Source organism: Notothenia coriiceps, unplaced genomic scaffold (assembly GCF_000735185.1).
Source record: "Notothenia coriiceps isolate Sejong01 unplaced genomic scaffold, NC01 NC01_scaffold00015802, whole genome shotgun sequence".
Lineage (NCBI taxonomy): Eukaryota > Metazoa > Chordata > Actinopteri > Perciformes > Nototheniidae > Notothenia > Notothenia coriiceps.
Window position 1 is genome coordinate 133,901 of NW_011348503.1, and position 8,742 is coordinate 142,642.

The window sequence follows — 8,742 nt, forward strand, 5'->3', positions numbered from 1 at the left end:
GTTTTTGATACTTCACATATATTGTTAATATACAGAATAAATAATAATGGCCCCAAGACTGAGCCCTGAGGCACCCCACATGTGACCTGCAGTAGTTGTGGCTTTGCAGTAGTTATGGCTTTGTAGTTCAACGTACTGTTCCCTGTTATGTAGGTAGCTCTAATGCCATATCTCTGTAGTTTTTGAATTAATAATTCATGGTCAACCATGTCAAATGCTTTTTTAAGGTCCAGAAATATCCCTATTGTATATTCTTTCTTTTCTATTGCCTTAGTAACATGTTCCATAACTTCTATAACTGCAAATGATGTGGTTCTGTTAGCTCTGAAACCATATTGTTGTTCATAGAGTATTATGTTTGGTGATGAAGTCATTTTGAACAACAATATGGTTTCAGAGCTAACAGAACCACATCATTTGCAGTTATAGAAGTTATGGAACATNGGTGTTTGATAGCGTCGTCACCTCAAACACAAACACACAGACTGGAGTTTAACAGACTGTCTCAGCCTATTATTTTCCGTCTGATGGAGACTTCATACTGACTTCACATGTTCCACATATTTTAGACATTATTGTTGACGTTTTTTTTTTTTTCAAAAGTTTGCAATTAAAATATTCGGCTGCTTTTCAAAATGCTTTTACTTTATTTTCTCTTCTTAATACACATTCATTCACTACTACAGTGCATGACATTAAGGATTTTGGGAGATGGCCCTGTGGGCCATCTAGGCTAATTTACAGAGGGCCCTGAGCCCAATAGAGGTTGCCCTGAAAAATGCGCGCGGACGAAATGGCACGAAGAGTTTGGGGGGACTCCCCCTAGAACAGGGGTGGCCAACCAGTCAGAGGTTAAGAGCCACATTTTTTCTATGTTACTGCAAAGAGCCACATCAAACACACAGTCACTGATACCGCTTGTTTCAGTTTTTTGTTTTCTGCAGACAAGATTTCAACCACGTCANAGAGTATTATGTTTGGTGATGAAGTCATTTTGTCTTGTATAGTAGATTTTTTCCAGTATTTTACAAAACTATGAGAGCAATGAAATTGGTCTATAGTTTGACAGTACATGTTTATCTCCAGATGTATGTATTGGTATGACTTTAGCAGTTTTCATTTTATTTGGAAATACACCGGTTTGTATTGGCTGATTACAGACGTGAGTTAGTGGTTTGGCTATACATTTGATAATGTTTTTAACTGTATACATGTCAATATCATGACGGTTTGTAGACCTTTTACTCTAAAGTTTTTTAACCGTGTCAATAATTTAATTTTCATCAGCCCCCCTTAAGAATATAGTTTCCTTCACATATATATCTTTACTTTCTACACCTTCACTACTACCGGTATTTGGAATTTCCCCAGCTAAACAGGGACCAACATTGACAAAGTACTTATTGAATTCTTCAGCAACTGAGGTCATGTCATAGATTATTGTGTTATGTTTTGACAGAAAACTGTTTGGGTATTGTGCCTTTCCATTTCCTTTATTAATAATGATAATTAATACATTCCATGTGTTTTTAATGTTATCCTCCAATCATTTCTTGTAATGATCCATTTTGCTACATCGTATTATCTTTGTTAGTTTGTTTTTGTATGTCTTGTATTTTTGTTCAGCCTCTACTGATCTATTCTTCAAGAAGTCTTTATATAATTTATTTTTCGTTTTATATGCATTTAATATTCCCTTAGTGATCCATGGTTTTTCAGCATATTTTTGTTTCAAAATCTATTTTACACGAGGACAATGTTTTTCATACAGCCCTGATAGAATATGTAGAAGTGATTCGGCTTCATTTACATCTGGTACATACACTTTGTTCCAGTCTTGTTTAGGTCATTCTTCTTTAAGAGAATGAACAGACTCTGGTGTTTTGTGTCATGTGTTATTTTGACTGTTTTGGTGTTTTTTTTGTTACTAGTACAGTTCTGTATATGACCTTCAATAAACAACTATTTCTGTACCCTTGACTGCACATTGCCAAAAAGAGTACCAGAGGAACGTCATGTGATGCTATTGTCCTCATTCTGCTGACACAGTTGTCAGCTTATCTCTTGGGTGAAACTGGAGCTCCTAGAGTCTGTACTCCGAATCAGATTCTACCGTTGCTAGACAGATGTTGCTGTGTTGTAGTTCATAACTCTCTCAAGATTTGATTGGCAGTCCATGCCAGACAGCGACAGGTTGCTATAATTACTGGTTGTGAGGCTGTATGCGCAAAACAAACACAAGTCGACACAACATTCTACGGGCTGCACCATTCATCTCAACAGAGGCAACATCCTCAGAGTTGTGCTAACATTATTCAATCACGGAAGTAATTGATGTATTTTTTTTTTGTTGCAGCTACGGGCAAGCTCGGGGGAAGGAGCTTTTGTCAGTGTGCTTTTTTCCTGCCTCACTCTTTCTTTTCCCTCACCACCTGCCACATGTTGCTGTGGCAGACAAGCGACTGCAGAGATGAGGGGAAGAAAGCAGCGAGAGGAAAGTAAGGGATGTGATGAGAGAGGCAAGACACCGGGAGAAACCTAGAAAAAAACTGAAACACAGGGACAGTGAGATGACTGCATTGAAACAGGGAGTCGAAGTGAAGGAGGAAGAGGAGTGAAGGAATAAGTAATATACATCTCAACAAAAAAATATGAAGGTGAATATGTGACAGTCGTGCTGGCAGATATCCTTTCACCACTGAAAGGCTGACACTAATGCGTGGTTCAAGAAATATAGACGAAGTGCAGTGATTAAGACATAAATCCTAAACAGATATAACAAAAGTTAACACTATTCTACTTCATATTACTTGTAAATATTGATTTTTATTTACAATGCAGGCCAAAGAAAGGTCAAGGGTGGACTAATAGTACCCTGAACTTGTCTGAGTATATACAAAAGCAAGTACAAGAAATACATCTGAATAATTTAGATGCGGGAATAATTATTGATAAGTGACATTCAACAACTTCCTGAAGTGTTGCAAATGTTGTTCATAAGATTAGCAAAATAAAGTATTCACTTTCTTACTAAAAGTAACAAAGGGTTGATACCACTCTCGTGTCTGTGCAAATAGTTTCGCTTAGCATGAAGACTGGACAAAGTTAGCTTGGCTCTGTCTAAAGTTAAACAAATTGCATTCTAGCACTTCTAAAACTCACTAAATAACACATTGAATCTATTTTGCCTAACCATCTATTTAACTTTTTATTTAAGTAAAGCTATGTACTAAAATGAGATTAGTATTAAGACTAGAAGCAAGGATGTATAATGAGCCAAGAAACCAAATAGCTTTTTTGAGTGGATCAGATTTCCCGTTCGGATACACTTTATGTTTCGGTTATGAAAGTTATGGTTAACACTGCGTGATGGAGCATTTGTCCGAAATCCATGTAATGTTGGAATAATTGTATAAATAACTTCCTGACTGGGAAATAACCTGGTCAACTTCCGTGAAGTTTGGATAACAACTCATAAACAGCTGTAATTGTGTTGTAACACGTTGAGAAATAAAATGAAACACACCATCTTTGGAGCATATATGCTGTTTTCAAATGATGACTTCAGGTCCATAAATACACCCGAGTTCTGACCTTTGCAGAATTAGGAAATGGGAACATCTGAGGAGCACATGAATGCACCATTGTCCATGACGCATGTCTGCAATCTCAGATTGCCTTCTACTTTACACTGGGAACACTAACCATGTTCTATTTTATGTTCACCAAAGCCAGCCACCTGCTCTTGTTTTGCACCTCATGGATAGACATGAGATGACAATTTACAAGGTACAGGTACTGTAATTCTTTGTTGACTCCACTTCTAAGTGGTATGGGTTATATTTTCCCCTTGATACAGTAATTGCACTGGACACCAGCTGCTACTTAGATTTCAAGTATTTATCAAGCGATTAGTAATCAAACTCAAGATCTGAGGAAAATATGTTCAACGACAGCCCATTTCCCTTGCCGCAAAAGCCCACGACACCAGAGCCCTGGCTCCATGATATTATGTGACCGGTGGTGAGATTTGACCCATTTGTATGTTGCTGAGCGCACCACAGTAGGAGGAAGGGCCATTCTTCTGCCATCTGCTCCACACAGAGCCACATTTGCCCACTGCCCCCATTGATTTCAACTGGCTGGAGGTGCAACTGCTGAGCCAGTCAAGACACAAGGAGGGGCATTCAGGTCCTGCCAGGTCCTGCCAGCTCCGACGCTCAGCTCCGCTACACAAGCTCAATTGTACAAATCGGAGGGCCAAAAACTAAATAGATGATGGGGAAAACAAATGAAGGAATAATGAGCTGTTCAGAATACATGATAATTGGCAATACATCTGTTTGTCATTTTGCTGAACTTTGTTGTAAAAAAACTAAGAAACCCAACTGACTAATTAGACATAGGTTACATGGCTAAATGTAAATGTTTCATTATTTTGTGAAGCCAGTGCATTTGCCAGCAAGGGCAAGCATCATCAGCGATTGGGCCTAATTAAATCTGGGTTTATCTGCACACAGCGAATGAACCTTGATGTTCGGTGCCATCTCATTAAATAACTGTAATGATTAGATGGATGGAAAGATAGATGACTGCTCGGATGGATGGATGGATAAAGAGTCAGAAGACATGCAAGCTTTCAATGTTGCTGTCAAAACAAGCCTGAGACGAACAAGAGCAAAAATACGCAGACGCAGTCGAGCAACAGCTGGCTACTGACAGGAGTGTCAACCTGACCAGCGTCTCTTTATTGGACACGTCATGCGTGACCGTCGTGATGCTGCTCAGTTTAGAGTGCCCACAGACAAGCAACAGGGGAAAGGAAGTTGTTTCTGTCAGTGAGTCAGAGGCTGACAGAATGAGACAGTGCTTTCTCTTAAGAAGAAATAGTTGCCAGTTTGTTGGAGAAACACAACCAAACCCATGCTCCAAGTCATTAAGGTGACTTTGGCGTCAACTTAGCCAAGTTTTCATACACTCCTGAACAAAATCTTAAGACCTTTTTTTATAAACAGAACTTAAAGTGTCAAAAATAAACTCAGTAGTGGGTAGCCCCACTGTTGTTGTTGATAACTTCGAAATTTCGTTGAGGCATTCTTGATGCAAGCATGCATCATGTTTGCATCAAGCATGCTTAAGATTTTGCACAGGAGTGTATTTTCTAAATCCACATAATTTAAATGTAATTCACAACCATTTAACTTCATACTGTTGAGCTTGTTATCAGTTCAGTCAAGAGTATACAGTAACAGCACAAAGTGTGGCTGCTAGTGCCTGCCAGCTCTCATTCAATGTTGGCAAGGTTAGGCTTTTACAGAGTATTTTCAGACGTCTTTTTTGAACAATATCTGTCATTAAGGCTAAATATTCAACTATGAGTAGGCGCATGGCAGTTATTCAGATGTGACTCAAGGAATAACAACTAATTGGCTGACCATGACTAAAAACAATTTTTAATATCGCTTCTTGGAGCGATACCTTGTTCTAAATCTGCAGAGTTGAGTCTCACCCAAGAGAAACGGGCCATCCCACAGTTCTCTCTTCCCGCCTTTGTTAGCTCTCTTCTTGGCGAGCCTCTTCTTTTCCAATGTTTTTATAGCATCTTGCCTCAAGCTATACATCGTATGTGTGTGTTGCCTTGTGTTCTGTAATCTACACATATCATGAGTTTATCTGTGCATGTGCATTAACCTGTCACATATACTTTTACTGCTGCCCTTCCTGCTATGTGTGTGTGTGCCAAACAGTGTGTGTTAGTGCTTGCCTAATATGCTTTTATTGGCTCTCTCAGGTTATCCTGTTGCTGAGACATTAGCATAGCAGTGCTAAAGCGGCAGAGGGATACGCAACCAGTGATACACACAGGAGCATGTTGTTTAATACCTTCCCTTCCATTAACTCTCAGGGTGCTTGCTTGTGTGTAAAAGCATGCATACGTGTGTGTCTGATCAAGTGTGAGTGTGTGTATAAGAATTTCCTCGAGGGGCCCTCTGGAAGACAACAAACACTTCAAAGGATCCCTCCGCGATACTGAGCATGATATCTGCCCGAAGACACAAGGTTTAAGCGCTGATCCGCCACTGTTTTCTTTACGATTAGCCAGGCGGAAGAGCAAAATGTCATTTAGTATAACACTGTTCTGGTGGATTTGTACCGCTGTTTGTCTTCTTAAATCTACAACAGAGGACTTGGCAAATGAACCCGAGCCCTATGAATAAAACAACAGGGGAGGAGAGAGGTGGTGAGAGAAAAGCCTCGCTGGGTTTGAGCGTTTGAGGAACAGCGTGGTACAGAAGGCGGCGTGATTGGAGCCGACAGTGGCAGCCGGCAGTCACCTGCACGAGAGGAAAACTCTGGTCTGCTTAGAGGGGCTTTTAGCGTTCCATCAGCAAGGGAGCGTTTTGTCAGGTGTGTTAACACGTAAGCCTGTGTGGCTTTTACTTTGCTGCAGCGCTGACGGCAAGGACAAGCTGTTGGCTTGTTGCACTCTGTTCTTCACTGCTGTGACCCAGAACACACACTTGATCATTAGAGTTATTCATCACGGCTTCTGACACTTCATAACTGGCTGTGTGCAAAGGATGTTCCCATGCGGCAAAGCCTGGCTCCTGGAGAACGACCTGGAACAGCAGTTCTACAGATGCATCTGATTTTTATTATTTTACAGAAAAATTAAAACAAAAAATGTTGCATTTGATCTATGACTCTTCAGGTGTTTATGTTGCTAGGTCTTACAATGCTAAGATGAAATACCATGGAATTTTGTTCAGACATTCTACAGGATGAATCCTAGTGACCTTAGTGGTCCCTTGTGTTTTCTTCAAACTCCATCATGAAGGTTATTTATTTTCCTTTTTTAGTCTTATGTCTGGATAACTGTAGGATATTCTCACAAAATGTGGTACTGATATCCCCGGCTCTTTGAGAATAGGGATGTCCCGATCACCTTTTTTTGCTCCCGATCCGATTCCGATCATTTGATTTTGACAATTTGCCGATACCGATTTTTCCCTATCCGATCTTTATGCAATGCATTAAGAGAAAAAAAGAAAAAAGCATTNATGAGAGGTAACATTTTATTTATGGTATTATTTCCACATATTTCTCTCCATTCTTCCTTCTGCCAACGGTGTCGCAGTTTCTCGTCTCTCCCGTTTTTGTGCTTAGTGCGTACGCATGGGTCAGAGTGGAGGACCGCACATTTTCCCGTCAAGTTAGTTTTTTATAAATCGCAAACAGTGCGTAGAAACTGGCGTACGCCATCTTTTGTGTGTACGCACCGTTTATAAATGAGGCCCCAGATATCAAAGCAAACTCCTTGTATGTGTAAACGTACCTGGCAATAAACTTGATTCTGATTAACTGTTAGAAAGTGAGTTCGAACAGTTAAAATGGGTTCACATAGTCACAAAGATTAATGCGGAGTACTAATAGAAGAGCACACATCATTATATTGCAGAAACAGAGGCAAACTAGAAGAGTGTTTCTTCAAGGAAATGTTAATACAAGTTTGTAGGTGAGGTTGTACAAATAATGATGGATTCACACTGCACATTTTAAAGACATGTGTTTAACACCTTCTATGAAAAGTGAATTACTTTAAAAAGTGTCGACCAAGAGGCCACCAGTGTCCATTGTGTGTGAGTGAGTGAAGGTTTGCTGGGGTGGTCTCGGCCCTGAGACAACAGCTCTTTACCCTGGACATTGTCCATGTCTTTGTGAGAAGGCCTCGCTGAATTAGCCTCTGCCACCTCTCACAGCCCACTCTGCTCCGTCGCATCACTATGAATAGATGTCTATTGTTGTGCTGCATAATGTAACAATTTAATTATTACGTCATTGCAGAAGTTAGACTCACAACCCAGACCTCGTGCGGGGAGGAAGAAGGCGTCCAGGGGTGTGAGGATGTAGCGGTAGCCGGAGTCAGAACAGGTCACCTCTGAAGGCTGTACTATCAGCCCCCAATTAGACCTAATTCGATTGCTAGTCACCCTTTAATTCAGCTCGGCTAATAGAGTTTCCTGCTGTCAGACAACTGTGTGCAAAATAATGAAAAAATACTGTATTTGAGGTGTGAGGCTCTGTTGTTTCACACTCGGAGAAGCTCAACAGAAATACCAATTAAGCGGAAGCCTGGGCATCAGAGTCAACAGGAGAGAAAGAAAATGAGAGAGAAAGAAAGAAAAGAGGGAAGCCGGGAAGCAACACGACACAACAAGGCAAAGACACAACTAAAGGTACAGGAATGTAATATTTGTCTTTGAAGCGCATGGTTAAAAGGTAACACAATGCTCAGGCATTATTGACATTCTTCTATTAATTTGTAACCAGCTGATCAGGGTATTCAGTGGTGTGTTCTCTGGAAAGCAAGGAATTACAAAATTAATCACACGTCATCCCAGCTAAAAAATGTTGGTTCTAAAAATATTCTGAGAATGTTACAGTCATTGTTCTAGGAAGGTTTTCAGCGGGAAGTTTTAGTTTGGTTCCCAGAACGTTCTTCTGAAAGGTAGGATAACGTTCTCTAAAAACATTCTTAAAATGTTTGGTGATAACATTGTTAGAACATTATGCCCTACTGCTCTTAAAACGTTTTCAGCGGGAAGCTTTTATTTTGGTTCCCAGAATGTTCTTCTGAAAGGTAGGATAACGTTCTCTAAAAACATTCTTAAAATGTTTTTGATAACATTGTTAGAACATTATGCCCTACTGTTCTTAAAACATTTTCAGCTGCAAGTTAGA

At 40.0% G+C, this 8,742-nt stretch overlaps 1 long non-coding RNA gene across 1 annotated transcript in view; it reads right to left on the reverse strand.

Annotated features, from left to right (window-relative positions):
• Positions 1–864: 864 nt before the first annotated feature.
• Positions 865–8,742, reverse strand: part of LOC104949248 (uncharacterized) — a 12,059-nt gene continuing 4,181 nt past the window's right edge. Inside the window, exons 2-3 of the long non-coding RNA XR_798786.1 lie at positions 3,137–3,142; positions 865–968 (exon numbers count right to left, since the gene is read on the reverse strand). This is a non-coding gene — a long non-coding RNA (uncharacterized lncRNA). The remainder of the gene's footprint in view (positions 969–3,136; positions 3,143–8,742) is intronic.